A 21,235-nucleotide genomic window follows, 5' to 3' on the forward strand; every position below is an offset into this window, starting at 1 on the left:
AATCAGATGGATCATCTGCATGTTAAATTGCAGGAAGATTACATCAAATGGGGATTGTACGAGGCCACGAAATCAGTGGACAGGGGCACGCCGCAGGGAGGGGTGATATCACCTCTGCTGTGGACACTGGTCATCAACCAACTGCTCAGACGATTCGATGAGGGACCCGTAAAACTTATGGCTTACGCAGATGACGTTGCAATTGTCATAAGTGGAAAGTGCCTTCCAACGATTAGCTCTTTGATGGATCGGACGCTTCGGGGTATTCATACCTGGGCATCAAACGTCGGGTTGAAGTTCAACGAGGATAAGACGGATATGGTCTTGTTTACAAAGAGGTACAAGGTCCCAAATTGGATCAGGCTAAAGTTAGGAGGGGTGATCCTACAGGAGAAACATTGCACAAAATATCTAGGAATCATCCTAGACAGCTTTCATGGAAGCTCAACGTGGAGGAGAGCCTGAAGAAGGCCACAACTGCACTCTATGCATGTAAAAGAATGCTGGGGTGTACGTGGGGTTTATCGCACTCTCTTTCTCATAATGGTTTTACAGCGATTGTAAGCCCTATTCTATACTATGGAGTACTTGTTTGGTGGAAAGCCACACAAAAAACAACATACCTCAAAAAATTAGAGGGGGTATGCAGACTATCGATGTTTAGCATTACGGGAGCCCTGAAAACAACCCCGACGGCTGCACTGTATGCCATTCTGCACATTCCACCTGTAGGTCTGGTAGCAAAGAACATAGCATTACAACTGCAACCAGGCTCGGTGCCTCGGGGCAGCTTGAGCGCCGACCATATAGCCATAGTAGTATAGCGTCATCAATCACAAGGCGAACAGACTACCTGATTCCCTATTTGTGCTTCGAGGGAGATCTTTATGCCACAATAGAGGTGGACGGTTGGCGCAAGGGTGCGCAAATGGCGGACGAGGCGATACATGTGTACACAGATGATTCCAAAGTAGTGGAAGGAGTAGGGTTTGCCGTATACTGTGCTGATCCGGAAATAAGCAGATCCTACAGGCTGCCGGATTATTTTAGCATTTTACAAGCGGAAATATTAACCAAAGCAGCAGAAACCCTGGAAGAAAATACCTTAAGCAGCAACCGTGTTAACTTTTATATTGACAGTCAAGCAGCAATTAAGGCAATAATCTCGCAAAGCACAGCATCTAAATGCGCGTTAGAGTGTAAGCAGTCTCTGGAGAGAATCGGGACAGGGAGAAGCATACATCTATATTGGGTCCCAGGGCATATGGGAATAGATGGAAATGAAAAAGCACACGAACTAGCTAAAAAGGGCGCATCCCTTGAAGCTTTCTCCGTAGACGTCTCAATTAGACTGGGCGAGATTAAGCGAGGGCGAGAGGTGCACATGATAGACCAAGCAGGAAAGGCGTGGGTTCAAGTGCGGGCTGTAAAGTGTCGAAGATTATGTGTAGGTCTTACAACCTTGGACTAACAAAGTTGCTTCTATCATTTAAAAGAGAGGACTGTAGACTTATGACGGGTATTCTGACTGGACACTGCCTTCTGGCGTTACATGCCTTTAAATTAGGCTTGGCCAGTGATAGCAGATGTAGGAAGTGCGGGTTGGAGGAGGAAACGATCGAGCACGTTCTGTGCTCGTGCCCTGCACTTGCCAGGCTATTAGGAGTGATACAGCTGTCAGATCTAGAAGCAGCAAGTGGCTTACGTCCTAGGAAGCTTCTAGTATTTGCCAAGAGGACGGAGTTATTTTATAACATAGGTCCTGGTTTTTGATAGGGGTTTTCAGTTTGGTCGTTAAAACAAACTTCTGGTAACACTATGGACTCAATCAGTCTATGTGAGGTCCTCATGTACCAGCCAGTTCAACCTAACCTAACCTATAGTTATTTATAAAATTATTGTGACAGCGCTAGTGTGTAGATAAGGTCAAACCCAGGGCCGAAACTGTTATTCCTTTTATAATATAATTCCTTGCAAAACTTTTATTTTTGGACTTTTAATATATTTGGATCAAGATAAAAATTATTTTCGTATTTCTATTTTTGAGTCCGATAGAACTAGTTAAACTCGGACTTTTAAAAATAAAAGTCCGGAAATAAAAGTTAAATCCGGACTTATTTTTTAATGTCAAAATAAAAGTTCCGCTTGATAGCAAAGAAACGGCTTATCTGAAACAAAAAAAAATCGGATAAACCGTTTTTTGTTATCAAGCCGGACTTTTATTTTGGACTTAAAAAATAAAAGTCCGGATTTATCTTTTATTTCCGGACTTTTATTTTTAAAAGTCCGAGTTTAACTAGCTCTATCGGACAAAAAAAAAATAAAAATACAGATTTTACCTTTATAACTCCACATATAAAGGAAATTATGGAAAAAGTGCGAAAAATAAAAGGGATGCATGAATCGACATGATATTGCTATAGGGATACCTGGGAACTCAACCATTTTCACCTAGGACAATTTTTTGACCAGGACTTTTTCGACTCCGAAAAAAATAATAATTATTATTTTCCGTCCCTGGTCAAACCTCATTAGTTTCACGTACTGCCAATTGATATACCCTCTGCGGTACTCTATACTCCAGAAAGTCCTTCCAAGTGTAGCAGACAAAGAAAACCTTTATAAAATTTTACCTGAAGTGGTCAAGGTATTTATATGAGGGAAGGTTTTCTTGCTGTTGTATAACAATATCCCAGTAAAAAATCATTTTCCCCTCAGGAAGCCTGTTATAGCTTATAGCCACAGTTAACCGGCAGTGACAGTAGATGTAGTTGAGAAAGCCCGCAAAAGTGAAACTTTGCATTTGCTGACTAAAAGACCGTCAACAAAAAGTCAATGTGTTCCCAACTAAGTTATGCTACGTTAATGTGTTGTTATAAACTCGAGTCAGGTTGACGGGAATGTTAGGAGATGGATCCGGGTGTGGATGAGAGGGGAGCGCAAGAACAAAAGTCAGAAACGAAAGAGAGGTATAACATTAGAGCAAGAGAAAGGAGGCATAGAGGAAGTGAAGATATCGGAGTGACTAAGTGGTACAGAGGGAGATAAGAGAAGCAAAGTGAACTTCTTGAATTTCGGACAACGTGTGTGATACCAGAAACCGTAGGTCGGTTTGTAAAAATCTTATTTGCAATGCGATTAGCTTGATGTGGATGAGGAGGGAGAGAGGGAGCGAGAAGCAAAAGAAGAGGGCGAGGGAAAAGATATACTAAAGAAAAAAGATATGCGGGGTAGACATTAAGGTGGTGAGAGAAATGAAGAACAATAGGAAGTGCCAAAAACTAATAGGCAGTGGGAGAGGAAGTATAAGAGAAGGCGCTAGAGAGGAGGGAAATGCTGAGTAAAAGAAATATCTTGAAGTTCTTGCCATAATTGGTGGGTAAACCAAAGTTCAGACAGGACAAATTCTGACGCGTCTAGATATATGTATATTATTATATACGTAAATAGTAGACGCTACTTACATAAGATTATATCTGTTGTAACTTTAAATGAAAGCCAAACTTAATTCATCAACAATTTTAATTATGTATTTAAGTAGAAATTAATATTTATTTGCTTGAATGCTGAAGGTAAAATATTGCAAGTTATTTAATGCACAATTCTAAGTGCATTTTGCAAATTTCAATGTGCAAATATTTAGTGAGGTAAAAAAACATAAACATCCATGCCAGATGTTCTTAAATGCTGTTTTGGGTTTGTGGTCATTCAACTGAATTGGCTCGGCTCGGTGTGCAATGCATATTTAGCTTATGTAATGGAAAGAGTTTCTGTGTGGACGTAAGAAAGCATTGATATAAATTGAGTATCTGCTTATTGATAAATACAGAAATAGTTACATAACTGTGAAGACGAAGACGTGTCGGTCTGGTTAGTTCTAAACTCTCAGCGTATGAATTAGGCATGGTCGGTTCACATTTGAAACAAAAAAGTTGTGAAAAACCGCCATTAAATATTGAGGTTATAGAGGCTGCTTTGCCCGAGGCGTGAACCCAGGATCACCGGTGTGGTAGGCGGAGCGCGCTACCACCACACCACGGCGACCGTCATGAGCTATGCTGTCTTTTTTGTTTGTTAACTAGCCTAACCGGCACACGTTGTCCTGCCCTATACTTGAAAAGTAGACTTCCCTTCCCTCCATAACTCTCTATATAATCCAATAGAATACAACTTTACGTGCCTTTATCTCCACTCCTTTCTCACTCTAGCTCTCCCTTTCACTCCCAAACCTTTCGAGGAGTGCACCGCTCACTATATTGATTTAAAAATTTTGATGTAAAATATGTAAGTTTGAATAAAAAACTATTTTGGCTGTGCAAAGTTTTACTTCGACCCAGTCTAATAGCGCGTAAATACACTTTGTATGCCCGGTTTTCCAGTTCAAGTTTAAACTCCAGTTAATGTTGATTAGAGATTAACCTTGCCACTTTGTTGTATAACTCAGCTTAAGTTGCCAAAGTGGCAGGGTTTAAGTCTAATCAACTTTAACTGTAGTTTAGACTGGCACTGAAAAACCGGGCCTTATGAAAAGTTTTGACCGGCGTCTTGACCCAATAAAGCGCCTAAGTGTATGCAATGTATGTACGTAAGTGTCTATGTCTATTTCCACAAGCGTAACATTTGTTGATTTTTCTTGCGGCAGTGAATCGTAGAGGCGGAAAACCTTCTTCCGCAGTGCGTGAAATGTAACAACAACAACATATATGTAGGTTTTGCTCTTATTTCTGACATGCTTTACTCATACGAGAATTTTCACATTGCACAAACATTAGAGCCAGTCAGCAACAGCATCATAACCACCAGCGTTGCAACAACAAAATCGTCGACTGCATATATATGCATATGTAGAAGTGAAAAGCGTTTGCTTTTTAGTAATTACGCTCTCTCCACCAATTAAGAGTCAGAGAAGGGAAACAAATCTCCACTTTAAATTCAATCAATTTATTGTCTTCATAAATACCTGCAGTCTTTTCCAAGAACAATGCACTAAACACCTGCATGAACGTGTGAGCTCAGAGATGTTACGAATTTCACAGTTTTAACATTTGCACTGAGATGGAAATCTATGGCTACAACATCCACAAACTATGAACATTATGTTAACCCGTTCACGCATTTGGGACACCAGTGTCCCAAAAATATTTTCTTGTATAGCAAGCCAGCCAGCATTATTTTATTTTTTTTTCGTTAAGTAATATTAGGTACTAAATAAATACGTAAATATTTGCAAAGTTATGACAAAACAAGTAAGGAAGGCTAAGTTCGGGTGTAACCGAACATAACATACTCAGTTGAGAGCTATGGAGACAAAATAAGGAAAATCAATCTGGGGTAACCCTGGAATGTGGTTGTATAACATGTGTATCAAATGAAAGGTATTAAAGAGTATTTTAAGAGAGAGTAGGCCATAGTTCTATGGATGAACGCCATTTAGGGATATCGCCATAAAGGTAGACCAGGGCTGACTCTAGAATTTGTTTGTACGATATGGGTATCAAATGAAAGGTGTTACTGAGCATTTTAAGAGGGAGTGGGCCTTAGGTCTATCGGTGGACGCCTTTTCGAGATGTCCCCATTAAGGTGGACCAGGGGTGATTCTATAATGTGTTTGTACGATATGGGAATCAAATGAAAGGTGTTACTGAGCATTTTAAGAGGGAGTGGGCATTAGGTTTATAGGTGGACGCCTTTTCGAGATATCGCCATTAGGGTGGGCCAGGGGTGACTCTAGAATGTGTGTACGGTATGGGTATCAAACGAAAGGTGTTACTGAGCATTTTAAGAGGGAGTGGGCATGAGGTCTATAGGTGGACGCCTTTTCGAGATATCGTCATTAGGGTAGGCCAGGGGTGACTCTAGAATGTGTTTGTACGATATGTGCATCAAACGAAAGGTGTTACTGAGCATTTTAAGAGAGAGTGGGCATTAGGTCTATAGGTGGACGCCCTTTCGAGATATCGCCATTAGGGTGGGCCAGGGGTGACTCTAGAATGTTTGTACGATATGGGTATCAAACGAAAGGTGTTACTGAGCATTTTAAGAGGGAGTGGGCATTAGGTCTATAGGTGGACGCCTTTTCGAGATATCGTCATTAGGGTGGGCCAGGGGTGACTCTAGAATGTGTTTGTACGATATGGGTATCAAATGAAAGGTGGTAAGGAGTATTTTAAAAGGGAGTAATCCTTAGTTCTATAGGTGGACGCCTTTTCGAGATATCGCCATAAAGGTGGACCAAGGGTGACTCTAGAATGTTTGTACGATATGGGTATCAAACGAAAGGTGTTACTGAGCATTTTAAGAGGGAGTGGGCATTAGGTCTATAGGTGGACGCCTTTTCGAGATATCGCCATTAGGGTGGGCCAGGGTGACTCTAGAATGTGTTTGTACGATATGGGTATCAAATGAAAGGTGGTAATGAGTATTTTAAAAGGGAGTAATCCTTAGTTCTATAGGTGGACGCCTTTTCGAGATATCGCCATTAGGGTGGGCCAGGTGTGACTCTAGAATGTTTGTACGATATGGGTATCAAACGAAAGCTGTTACTGAGCATTTTAAGAGGGAGTGGGCATTAGGTCTATAGGTGGACGCCTTTTCGAGATATCGCCATTAGGGTGGGCCAGGGTGACTCTAGAATGTGTTTGTACGATATGGGTATCAAATGAAAGGTGGTAATGAGTATTTTAAAAGGGAGTAATCCTTAGTTCTATAGGTGGACGCCCTTTCGAGATATCGCCATTAGGGTGGGCCAGGGGTGACTCTAGAATGTTTGTACGATATGGGTATCAAACGAAAGGTGTTACTGAGCATTTTAAGAGGGAGTGGGCATTAGGTCTATAGGTGGACGCCTTTTCGAGATATCGCCATTAGGGTGGGCCAGGGTGACTCTAGAATGTGTTTGTACGATATGGGTATCAAATGAAAGGTGGTAAAGAGTATTTTAAAAGGGAGTAATCCTTAGTTCTATAGGTGGACGCCTTTTCGAGATATCGCCATAAAGCTGGACCAAGGGTGACTCTAGAATGTTTGTACGGTATGGGTATCAAACGAAAGGTGTTACTGAGCATTTTAAGAGGGAGTGGGCATTAGGTCTATAGGTGGACGCCTTTTCGAGATATCGCCATTAGGGTGGGCCAGGGTGACTCTAGAATGTGTTTGTACGATATGGGTATCAAATGAAAGGTGGTAATGAGTATTTTAAAAGGGAGTAATCCTTAGTTCTATAGGTGGACGCCTTTTCGAGATATCGCCATTAGGGTGGGCCAGGTGTGACTCTAGAATGTTTGTACGATATGGGTATCAAATGAAAGGTGGTAAAGAGTATTTTAAAAGGGAGTAATCCTTAGTTCTATAGGTGGACGCCTTTTCGAGATATCGCCATAAAGCTGGACCAAGGGTGACTCTAGAATGTTTGTACGGTATGGGTATCAAACGAAAGGTGTTACTGAGCATTTTAAGAGGGAGTGGGCATTAGGTCTATAGGTGGACGCCTTTTCGAGATATCGCCATTAGGGTGGGCCAGGGTGACTCTAGAATGTGTTTGTACGATATGGGTATCAAATGAAAGGTGGTAATGAGTATTTTAAAAGGGAGTAATCCTTAGTTCTATAGGTGGACGCCTTTTCGAGATATCGCCATTAGGGTGGGCCAGGTGTGACTCTAGAATGTTTGTACGATATGGGTATCAAACGAAAGGTGTTACTGAGCATTTTAAGAGGGAGTGGGCATTAGGTCTATAGGTGGACGCCTTTTCGAGATATCGCCATTAGGGTGGGCCAGGGTGACTCTAGAATGTGTTTGTACGATATGGGTATCAAATGAAAGGTGGTAATGAGTATTTTAAAAGGGAGTAATCCTTAGTTCTATAGGTGGACGCCTTTTCGAAATATCGCCATTAGGGTGGGCCAGGTGTGACTCTAGAATGTTTGTACGATATGGGTATCAAACGAAAGCTGTTACTGAGCATTTTAAGAGGGAGTGGGCATTAGGTCTATAGGTGGACGCCTTTTCGAGATATCGCCATTAGGGTGGGCCAGGGGTGACTCTAGAATGTTTGTACGATATGGGTATCAAACGAAAGGTGTTACTGAGCATTTTAAGAGGGAGTGGACACTAGGTCTATAGGTGGACGCCTTTTCGAGATATCGCCATTAGGGTGGGCCAGGGGTAACTCTAGAATGTTTGTACGATATGGGTATCAAACGAAAGGTTTACTGAGCATTTTAAAAGGGGGGGGCATTAGGTCTATAGGTGGACGCCTTTTCGAGATATCGCCATTAGGGTGGGACAGGGGTGACTCTGGTATGTTTTTGTACGATATGGATATCAAATTAAAGGTATTAATGAGGGTTTTAAAAGCGAGTGGCCCTTAGATGTATATGTGAAGGCGTTCTCGCGATATCGACCAAAATGTGGACCAGGTGATCCAGAAAATCATCTGTCGGGTACTGCTAATTTATTTATATATGCAATACCACTAACAGTATTCCTGCCAAGATTCCAAGGGCTGTTGATTTCGCCTTGTAGAACTTTTTCATTTTCTTCTACTTAATATGGTAGGTGTCACACCCATTTTACAAAGTTTTTTCCAAAGTTATATTTTGCGTCAATAAACCAATCCAGTTACCATGTTTCATCACTTTTTTCGTATTTGGTATAGAATTATGGCATTTTTTTCATTTTTCGTAATTTTCGATATCGATAAAGTGGGCGTGGTTATGGTCAGATTTCGCCCATTTTTTATACCAAGAAAAAGTGAGCTCAGGTAAGTACGTGGGCTAAGTTTAGTAAAGATATATCGGATTTTGCTCAAGTTATTGTGTTAATGGCCGAGCGGAAGGACAGACGGTGGACTGTGTATAAAAACTGGGCGTGGCTTCCACCGATTTCGCCCATTTTCACAGAGAACAGTTACCGGCATAGAATCTATGCTCCTAACAAATTTGAGAAGGATTGGTAAATTTTTGTTCGACTTATGGCAATAAAAGTATTCTAGACAAACTAAATGAAAATGGGCGGAGCCACGCCCATTTTGAAATTTTCTTTTATTTTTGTATTTTGTTGCATCATATCATTACTGGAGTTGAATTTTGACTTAATTTACTTATATACAGTAAAGATATTAAATTTTTTGTTAAAATTTGAATTTAAAAAATTTTTTTTTTAAAAAGTGGGCGTGTTCTTCATCCAATTTTGCTAATTTTTATTTAGCACATATAGAGTAATAGTAGTAACGTTCCTGCCAAATTTCATCATGATATCTTCAAGGGCTGCCAAATTACAGTTTGCAAAACTTTTAAATTACCTTCTTGTAAAAGTGGGCGGTGCCACGCCCATTGTCCAAAATCTTACTAATTTTCTATTCTGCGTCATAACGTCAACCCACCTACCAAGTTTTGTCGCTTTATCTGTCTTTTGTAATGAGTTATCGCACTTTTTCGGTTTTTCGAAATTTTCGATATCGAAAAAGTGGGCGTGGTTATAGTCCGATATCGTTCATTTTAAATAGCGATCTGAGATGAGTGCTCAGAAACCTACATACCAAATTTCATCAGGATACCTCAAAATTTACTCAAGTTATCGTGTTAACGGACGGACGGACGGACGGACGGACGGACATGGCTCAATCAAATTTTTTTTCGCTCCTGATTATTTTGATATATGGAAGTCTATATCTATCTCGATTCCTTTATATATGTACAACCAACCGTTATCCAATCAAACTTAATATACTCTGTGAGCTCTGCTCAACTGAGTATAATAAATACAAAGGAATAGGTAAGTATAAGCTGTAAAATTTGCACTGCTCTAATCCTTCAATCGCGGTTTTAGAGTCATACTATCTTGAACAGATTTTTATTGAATTATTATAATAACAAAATGAAAAAGCATAACAATTTATTGTATATCAAGGAAAATTGTCAATAAAGCAGTATATCCAAAATCTTTTTAGGGTTTAGTTTTTTAATTTATGTATAGAGTAAGCTGTTTTAGTGTTCAAGACATTTGTACAGCCCAGGACTTGGTTATAAACGTGAAAGGGTTAAATAAAAATTGATAATTATTGCCCATCAATAAATATTGATATGCAACCCATGCCCTAATGATAATCCATTAGTGAAGTGGTATCCATATACAATTTTTGTAAGAAATATATTTACTTTTGCATGGGTTGAATCGGTGTGCGAACTCTGATATCACTACTCGACAAAAAAATATCCAAAAATAGGCCTTTCCTAGAGTAAAATTTTCTCCTGAATCCGAATATGACTTCCATTTTCCTGTGGCAGATCTAGTTTCCGAGATATCGGCGAAAATATAAAAATTCCCATTTTTGCAGAACATTACTTTATATAGGTACGGCAAAAATTTGTATTTTTCATTTTTTTGTTTTAAACTGTTAAATTATACATTATACTAATTCCCATAAACATTTCTTGTTTTCACCTCCTTTATTCAAACTACTTTTTTATTTTTTTATAACGTTTTATTATAGATATATGCTTGCACGTTAAACTGTATTCAATCGAGTAATATGAGTATAAATCTGCAATTCAGTAAATCACAACAACGACAACAACATTAAATACATACATATCTACATCTAAAAAAAGTGAAATTGAGCAATTTTACGGTGGTGGTCAATTGTGAGGAACGTGGGTACTTTGAACTACCCGTTTATAATTTTCGGGGTTTGTCTCCCGTATTATTGTCCAGCAATAATCTCCCATCATTTTTTCTTTCCAAAAACCTTGGTAACGCTTTTCAAAAATCATGAGGTCTTGGTGAAACCTTTCACCCTGTTCATCACTTTCAGCACCTAGGTTTGCGGGAAAATTATCCAAATGTGAATGCAAAAAATGCATTTTTAGGGACATGTTGCATTTCATAGCGCTGCAGTTTTTCAACAAGGCTTTGGTCATCTCTCTATAGTTGGGATCTTTGTTGTTGCCAAGAAATCCACTAACGACTTGCTTAAAGCTGTCCCAAGCCGCTGCTTCTACTGATGATAAATGATTCGCAAAATTTTCGTCTTTCAGCAACTTTCTAATTTGCGGACCATTATGTGACCGTTATGACCTTTACCCGATACCCATCTCATTAAAGTTAATCTACCGGAGGCGCAAATGAAATGAGGTGTCCAAGATTTATCGAGATTTTTTACACGGCAACCGAAATAATGAAAATATGCATCTTTGACAGAATTAGTTATTTTCCGAGCTGAGTTTCCGAAAATACAATGTCCGCAAATAAAGCAAAAATCATCCGAACTATTTTTACATTTAAAATCTCTTTTGCAACAAGCCATTTCGTAAACACATCTACCGATATAGTATGTATAAATTTGCACTACAATTTGCAAACCAAAATTTACAACAAACAGTAGTGACAAATAAATTCTTGATGTCTTTTTAAATTACCTACAACATAGGAGGGCTAGCTTTTTTTCGTACATAGAATTTTTCCGATTTTAAAGTGGTTAAATCTGAAATTTTATTCTTGGAGACTAAAGTTGATCAAAATTTGTTGAGTAGTGTATTCTGTCCTGCAAGCAACGCTCTACCACTCAGCTAAATCATACAATAAATTTTTGAAAAGAATCAATGAAACGATTTAACAAATCGATATCATTTTGGTTACACATCGGATAACTCGTAGCTAAAAAATCGGTAACACACCTATAACATATGTGTTATCCCATCGTCAACAAATAAACAACAAATTCATAAAACGTTTTATGTAATTTGATGTCTGAATTCGCTCATATCAACTCTACCATGACCGCCGTGGTGTGATGGTAGCGTGCTCCGCCTACCACACCGAATATCTTGGGTTCTCGCCCGGGGCAAAGCAACATCAAAATTTTAGAAACAAGGTTTTTCAATTAGAAGACAATTTTTCTAAGCGGGGTTGCCCTCAGCGGTGTTTGGCAAGCACTCCGAGTGTATTTCTGACATGAAAAGCTCTCAGTGAAAACTCATCTGCCTTGCAACTGCCGTTCGTAGTCGGCATAAAACAAGTAGGTACCGTCCCGCCAATTTGTAGGAAAAACAAGTAAGGAAGGCTAAATTCCGGTTTAACCGAACATTACATACTCAGTTGAGAGCTGTGGAGACAAAGTAAGGGAAATCACCATGTTGTAAAAGGAACCTAGGGTAACCCCGGAATGTGTTTGTATGACATGTGTATCAAATGGAAGGTATTAAAGAGTATTTTAAGAGGAAGTGGGCCATAGATCTATAGATGGACGCCATTTAGGGATATCGCCATAAAGGTGGACCAGGCCTGACTCGAGAATTTGTTTGTACGATATGTGTATCAAATGAAAGGTGTTAATGAGTATTTTAAAAGGGAGTGGGCCTTAGTTCTATAGGTGGATGCCTTTTCGAGATATCGCCATAAAGGTGGGCCAGGGGTGACTCTAGAATTTTTTTGTACGATATGGGTATCAAATGAAAGGTGTTAATAAGTATTTTAAAAGGGAGTGGCCCTTAGTTCTATAGGTGGACGCCTTTTCGAGATATCTCCATAAAGGTAGACCAGGGGAGACTCTAGAATTTGTTTGTACGATATGGGTATCAAATGAAAGGTGTTACTGAGCATTTTAAGAGGGAGTGGACACTAGGTCTATAGGATGCCTTTTCGAGATATCGCCATAAAGGTGGGCCAGGGGTGACTCTAGAATTTTTTTGTACGATATGGGTATCAAATGAAAGGTGTTAATGAGTATTTTAAAAGGGAGTGGCCCTTAGTTGTATATGTGAAGGCGTTTTCGAGATATCTACCAAAATGTGGACCAGGGTGATCCAGAATATCATCTGTCGGGTACCGCTAGTTTATTTATATATGTAATACCACGTACAGTATTCCTTCCAAGATTCCAAGGGCTTTTGATTTCGCCCTGCAAAACTTTTTCATTTTCTTCTACTTAATATGGTAGGTGTCACACCCATTTTACCAAGTTTTTTTCTAAAGTTATATTTTGGGTCAATATACCAATACAATTACCATGTTTCATCAATTTTTTCGTATTTGGTATATAATTATGGCATTTTTTTCATTTTTCGTAATTTTCGATATCGAAAAAGTGGGCGTGGTCATAGTCGGATGTCGGCCATTTTTTATACCAATACAAAGTGAGTTCAGATAAGTACGTGAACTGAGTTTAGTAAAGATATATCGATTTTTGCTCAAGTTATCGTGTTAACGGCCGAGCGGAAGGACAGACGGTCGACTGTGTATAAAAACTGGGCGTGGCTTCAACCGATTTCGCCCTTTTTCCCAGAAAACAGTTATCGTCCTAAAAGCTAAGCCTCTACCAAATTTCACAAGGATTGGTTAATTTTTGTTCGAATTATGGCATTAAAAGCATCCTAGACAAATTAAATGAAAAAGGGCGAAGCCACGCCCATTTTGAAATTTTCTTTTATTTTTGTATTTTTTTGCACCATATTATTATTGGAGTTGAATGTTGGCATAATTTACTTATATGCTGTAAAGATATTAACTTTTCTTTTAAAATTTGAATTAAAAAAAAATTTTTTTTAAAAAGTGGGCGTGGTCGTTCTCCGATTTTGCTAATTTGTATTAAGCAGACATAAAGTAATAAGAGTAACGTTCCTGCCAAATTTCATCATGATATCTTCAACGACTGCCAAATTACAGCTTGCAAAACTTCTAAATTACCCGCATTTAAAAGTGGGCGGTGCCACGCCCATTGTCCAAAATTTTACTAGTTTTCTATTCTGCGTCATAAGCTCAACTCACCTACCAAGTTTCATCGCTTAATGCGTATTTGGTAATGAATTATCGCACTTTTTCGATTTTTCGAAATTTTCGATATCGAAAAAGTGGGCGTGGTTATAGGCCGATATCGTTCATTTTAAATAGCGATCTGAGATGAGTGCCCAGAAACCTACGTACCAAATTTCATCAAGATACCTCAAAATTTACTCAAGTTATCGTGTTAACGGACAGACGGACGGACGGACATGGCTCAATCGAATTTTTTTTCGATACTGATGATTTTGATATATGGAAGTCTATATCTATCTCGATTCCTTTATACCTGTACAACCAACCGCTATGCAATCAAAGTTAATATACTCTGTGAGCTCTGCTCAACTGAGTATAATTAAAAAAGGAGTACGACGCAAATTGGAAGAGAAGCTCGGCCTAAAATCTCTTCGGGGGTTATCGCGCCTTACATTTATTTATTTTAACTCTGCCATGTACATTATTCCCCCGATAAGCTAAGATGTTGCGACTTGTGTTTATAGACAACTATACTTTAACTTGTATTCTGGACCCCCGCATACCGCGAGCAAAGGTGTTTATACATCGAAAACTTTCCCTTATGATGCTATTTTTATGGGTTTGTGTATAAAGCCAGCTAAGCTCAACTCATACTCGGTTCCACTGCTGGCAGGCGAAAGACATAAATATTTTTTTTTTGTAATTTTAATAGCACTTCATATGTTCGCTCGATATATAATGAGACTCTGAGGAAAGTTTTCCCCAAACACTCCAAGGGCCATCCAATGCAATCAGAGCAGATATGATGAGATAGTTATAAAATAAATAAATGTAGGGTGCGATAACCTCCGAAGGGATTTAAAGCAGAGGCCCTCTTCCAATTCGCAACGCGGCCTTTTTAATTTTTCCTAAAAATTGCCGGGACGGGACCTACATGTTTTGTACCGACTCCGAACGGCATCTGCAATTCAGATGACGTTTCACTGAGAAGCTTTCCATGTCAGAAATACACTCAGAGGGCTTGCCAAATCACTCTATTTGATATTCTATTGTTTTCATTATTAATGCTGGTTCCCAGATTGACAAAGTCCATAGCAGTCATAGCCTGTGGCTTTCGTGTACTTGTGACTATTGATCCTTGTTGTTGTGGCAGGATTTGTTTACTAGTACCGGGAGTTTTAATTGCAAAGCTATGCCCTCATACGAACTGCAAGGACCTTAATACTGGTGAATATTTGCTTAGATTTTTCCCTGCATAGAGGCGCCCAGAGGTTACCCAGCATGTATGCCAGGACCTTTGGTATGATCGGCAGGCATCTAACCGATTAGTCTCGGCTGTAAACGCTGTTTACAATTACCATCCGAAAATTGAATTTGGCCAAATAACTACTAGGCACCTTTATTAGAAATTGAACAGTTGAATGTATCTGGACAGGTTCCATGCATGATATTAAATTCAAACTTCTTGTAACCTTTCTGAATGTTCGTACTTTGAGCATATCCGAGTCAGAAAATTCGCAGCATATCTAGCGGACAAACACATCCATATTATATTGATTAATTAGTTTGACTCCAAGCTGCATGCGCACATCACTCAATATTAGTAAAATTCCAATGCAGGTTTCAATTATTCAACAACAAACATTTAAGTCGTGTCTTTGTGTCATTGCTATTTATTAGAATTAAATCACATCTTCGCATTTATCTATGCGATGGGTATAAATAGATATTGTCAAATGCAACCAAATTGTTCCTTATGGACATTTACTTGCTCTTAAATTGACAAAACAACTGAGGACAGCAGAAAAGGGACAATGAACAACAACAAATTGTCCTTGATAGACTTAGGCGATTTACTATGGCCGGATACTTAGGAAACAGACCCACACATGTACATACATACATACAAGATGCCTAAGCATATTGAAATCCTGTTAGCTACATACATATGTAAGGGTATATAAATATGTTTGGTTGTTTGCTGAAAGGCTTTTGTTAAAATAATAGACACAATTCGTATAAAATTTATTGGTTTAGTTTCGCATGCCATTGGCACATTAACATATATTTGGATTGCCATTCGACTAGAAGCTTAAAGACTGTCATTAAGATTAAATGAAATAGATTTTTAGGTTGTGAATATGAAGATTTGAATTTTCACAATTTAATTTTTTATTTGGAAACTAATACTTTAAACGGGTTTCTCGATATTCGAATTTTTTCCACTGTAAATATTAAAACAATGTTTACTGTCGGTTTCTGAATGTGTGTCCTAGCCCAATAGGTATTCGGCTGGATTCTCAACTAAAAGACGTCAGTACAGCCAAATCAAAATCTTACCCAGGGAGGTGCAAGCCATTTCAGACTTTATCTTGGAAATGTAATCCTTACAATTCATACATGATATTAAAGGACCTCAAAGGAATAGGTAAATTGGAGATGCCAGTTGTCCATAAGGATTGGTAAGGAACTCTTCGAGCCATTCGAGACCAAACGGGGATTCGGAAAGTCGACCCCCCTCGGGAGATCTCTTTAATTTAATGTTGGGGAACATAATTCTGGCAGAGGAACTAACCCCTGATGGCACAATTTGTTATAAGAGCGTACGATCACTCACCTTACGATACTGATATTATTGGCCTGAACAAACACGCTGTGAGTTCTGCTTTCTCTGGATTAGATTAAGAAGCATAAAAAGACTTGCTGCTATCCAATAAAGAATCGACGCATTCGCGACCTGTCACTGTTGACGGATATAAATCCTAGACTGCGAAGGACTTCGTGCATCTTGGAACCAGCATTAACAGCGAAAACTTTGTCAGCTTAGAAATCAAACGGAGAATAAATCTTGGCATTAAGTGTTACTTTGGACTGAGTAGGCAATGGAAAAGTAAAGTCCTTTCCTTTCGTATAATGATGAGCCGTATGAGCTTTGAGGATATATGAAGATAGAGTAGCGAATATAAGCCCAAAGGCTACGCCGGCCAAATTGTGTGGTGCGAATCAATGAAAACACTCCGGCCATAAAAGTATTTCAGCCAACACCGCAGTTTGGAAGCAGAGGGAGGAGGAGAACTCCATTGGGTTGAGAAAGGCTGGTAGAATAAGGCTTCCAAAAGCAGTCGGGCACACTAAGCCCAACTGGCCCAGTCCAATAGCACTCCTTTTAATATATAGGGACTTAAACCAATTTGACTGTTTGACTGTCCGCCAAATATATTTTATTGCAGCAGAGCCAAGATTCGCTAAATAATGCATATTTAGTCAATATCTTTCTTGTGTAGATCAAGGCAACTGCAAGAATTGCTAAACACTTTATACCTGTTTTTCGTCCTTAGTGCTCAGGGAAAGCTGTTTTAGCGACCATCTGCAATAGTGTAATGCTTGCTTTGATGAAGTGTTCTAGCCCTAGAAGACTTTAATCGCTGCTTCGCTTTCAGATTAAATTTTCACTTAGGTTGGATCCTTGGATAGCAGCCAAAGAACGGCTTATTACACTTAAGGAGAGTGAAAGAACCTCTACATAGATAACACTGTCCACATTGTCATTCAGTTTGAAGCCATCCGCCTGTAGACTCTTGGTCTAAAATAGATAATGGATAACTTGTTGGTTTGGTAAAGGGTTGGTGCAGCTTAATCCTGTTGAAGTAAGTTTTCGGCAATAGTACCAAAAATGATGGCAGTGCCAAATCTTATGCAGACCAGAGTTAGAACTGCAATCAGCATTCCTGGACTTAATTACTTGTTGGGTTCACCAAGGTTCACTTATCCTTTTTGATTGGTGTTTTGATAGGTTGCTGATTGATAGTTGTTCATGGTGTGTTGGACCTGGTAGTCGGAGAGTTCGTCCTTTTTTAGTTTTTTCAAGGCAGACTGCACAGCTTTCGGGCCGGACAGCATCCTCTGAGTTCGCTGGTATATAAAGACTCGTCCTATTTAATTTAGATCTTTTCCTGTACCCAAACTATCTTCATCTTTGAAAGAAGTGAAGCAAAATAAAAAGAAATATATATGGCAATAAACTTAAATCTATAGAAATATTTGTCAAAGTACCCACCCTCTGTTGTGCACAAAGCCAAACTTTGAGCCACTTAACGTCATCAAGAAACGTGCCATAATAAATGTGATTTGAAATTTGTAAATATATTACTATTCATCCGGCCAGCGGGTTGGCGGGAAGTTGCGCAGATTAAATTGCAACAAGTTTAGGTAAAAGATCATCATGCTTTGGTGTCTATAATGCCGTTGAGATACTCAAACGCCCAATTGATAGAGACGTCCCACCGATGCTCGAGCAAGAGCTGTACACTACAGATACGTCGTACAGGCAGGGAAGTATTTGAGGTTTGCCTGTTGTAACCACACGCAACAACCCCAGATAATGAAATTTTCCACTTTTGTAGAAGTATTGGTGAATTGCGGTGCAGATGCATCCACGGTTGTGACATCGTGGTGTCTACTTCCACTTTTGCTTTCAATTTCATTTCCGCGTCTGTCGACGAACTCTGCAAAAGAAAATCGTAGAAAAGCAGGTGCGCAAAAGTAAAAGAGGTAATGGGTGGAATAATTTTATTTTTGCTGTAGCAATTCCACTTCACCTTCACACACACCCAGGTGAGTGTTTGCTGCTGTTGGGTTGCTGGGCAATCTCGTCTGTACGGCTTTCCGTATAAATGGTTCAAGTGCCAATATTCAGCCACATTTTGTTGAGTTTAAAGTTTCCAACCTTACAACAATAAACTAGTCAGTACTTTTTATGCAACAATAAGGATATTCAAGCGGCCACAGCAGTTTTATTAGTTGACAGCATAAGCTCCACTTCATTGTTGTTGTTTTTGTTGTAGTAGTTGCATAGTTGTTGCGGTTTGTTGTTGTGGCAGTAGAGAGTAATTGTAAGTGCATGCAGATGTCAGCATTCCACTGGATTAATTTAAGAAATTAAATTATGTGAAAACAATAAAGGACAATAAAATTTCTGGAAAATCTCTGGAACAATCAGTTCAATCGGATGATTTATCAAAACAGTTGTAGAAAGCAATTGAAATATAAAAAAATTTTGTGAGAACGTGTACTTATATATATACTGATATATAAGAGTTTCTTTTTGCTTATAGTTAAATATTGTAGAATAAAATTGTCAGATATATGGTTAGATTTTCAAGAACGGGAGCTGTAAAGTTTTGAGTCCGCAAAATGTGACCAACGGCTTCTTATGTAATCTCGAACTCAAGCAAAGTTTAAGGTAATCATAGATATTAAGTAATGATTAGATAATGGTAATGATTGCTAATTAACCTTCATTTGCGAAATTCTCTAATTCATTAAATAATTAGAATTAGTTCAACTAATTCCCATTAGATAATTGAAATTTTTATTGCAATGGTAAATGTAATTGCAATTAGTTGCCATTAGCAAAAAAAATTGGTTTACCTTTACAATTAGAAATCTAATTGACTTCTGCTAATGAAATTAGATATTCATTTAGCTCCAATTAGAATCAATTATTTTGATAAAAATAAATTTGTTTCAAAGAATTATTGAAGTGAACGAATAATGATGTAAATAAATATAAATAATTGATTCTAATTCGAGCTAATTGAATATCTAATTGCATTAGCAGAAGTCAATTGGATTTCTAATTGTAAAGGTAAACCAATTTTTTTAGAATAAAAATTTCAATTATCTAATGGGAATTAGTTGAACTATTTCTAATTGTTTAATAAATTAGAGAATATAAACCAATTGCATCAATTGCTAATTCTAATTGGAATTTAACATGTATCAAGGTAATGAACTAAAAGGCCGCCGATTCCATGCCTATTTTTAAAAAATTGTTAAAAATGTATTTCTTGAAATATAGCGAAGGTTTTTTACCTCGAACTTTAATGCTGTTGTTATTGTTGCAATAGCAAAAAATATTACAAACACGTAGGAAAAGAGTACCGATGCATTGCTTTGCCGGAAATAAAAATGGTACGCTCCGGTAATAGTATTAGCTGATCATACTATTCCGACTCGAATATACATCGAGACCCTGTAGTAGGCTTTACAAGTTGTTATGCTATAACCTTCGCGGCTTGTTTGTCTCTCATGTGCTCTTCGTTTCCCTCGTTGACACTGTGCTCTTCCATTACCTTTTTTTTTTAATCTGTATAAATATTCTTGAAGTTTTCATCTGCAGTCTTTCCCCAGTTCTGAAACGATGGAACCAACATATCAGCTATAGTCGATGCTCCAGCCAAAGTGAATTACTTTTTAAGGAACTTGTCGACTTTTGTATGGTACTCAAAATCAGCGCCTTTATTTATTTTTATATTCTTCAATCTTCCAGAAACGCGTAGAAGTTTTCAGTACAGCACTTTGGGGTAAACTGGAAAAAGTTATCTTAAAATCAAATTTCTCTTAAACAATTAAGGCTAGGCCATGGCGGAACGATACAAGGTGGCTGCATGGTGACATACCTACAAACATAAATAAAAGTTCAATATACTTTGTTTTTGTAAATTCGATGGACAAATGTCAAAATCGTACTGCGTCGGAAGTTGATGTATCAAATCAAATAAAAAAAGTTGATAATCAGCTGTCTCGTGCTGCCACCACGCCATGGGCTAGACTTACTAAACAAAAAATGTTTGAAAGGCCAATTTTTTGGGGATGTGAAAAAATCGGATTTTGAAAAAATATCAAATAAAAATATTGAAAAACGTGGTTGAAAAAAATTTGAAATGCTTTATTGATTTGTTTTTTTTCTTATAAAAGAAAAACTAAATATTTCTTTTTGTTAAAAATAAATCATTTTATAGATTTGAGATGCTCAACTCGAATATGAAAAAATTGGCATCGTTACTCAGAAAAATTTCAACTTAAAGTACTGTAAAGAAAGAAGTTTAAGATATTGGTCTGTGGTACAATTCATATGACCGAATTTTAGAAAAACAAAGCTGTATGCCATTGTTTTAGGTGCAATTTATATGAACGAAAATGTCTTAGAATTTCTGGTTAATTTGCAACGCGTTAAATGTCCGCTCATATAAAATACACTAAAAAATTGTCCACCGCATACATTTTAGCGACCTTTAAAGTTAAGTTTAGGTGGCCGCCGTGGTGTGATGGTAGCGCGCTCCGCCTACCACACCGACTATCCTGGGTTCACGCCCCGGGGAAAGGAACAAGGAATTTTAGAAACAAGGTTTTTCAATTAGAAGAGAATTTTTCTAACCGGGGTCGCCCCTCGGCAGTATTTGGCAAGCACTCGGAGTGTATTTCTGCCATGGAAAGCTTCTCAGTGACAATTCGTCTGTCTTGCAGATGCCGGTCGGAGTCGGCATGAAACAAGTAGGTCCCATCCCGCCAATTTGTATGAAAAATTAAAAAGGGAGCACGACGCAAATAGGAAGATTAATTTTTGTAATGAAACTGTATGGAAAAATAAAAAAATCTTAAACCTAAAACAAATACCGAGTCTTATTTGTACATTTCTTAA

The sequence above is a fragment of the Eurosta solidaginis genome, chromosome 1, assembly GCF_040869045.1.
Source record: "Eurosta solidaginis isolate ZX-2024a chromosome 1, ASM4086904v1, whole genome shotgun sequence".
NCBI lineage: Eukaryota > Metazoa > Arthropoda > Insecta > Diptera > Tephritidae > Eurosta > Eurosta solidaginis.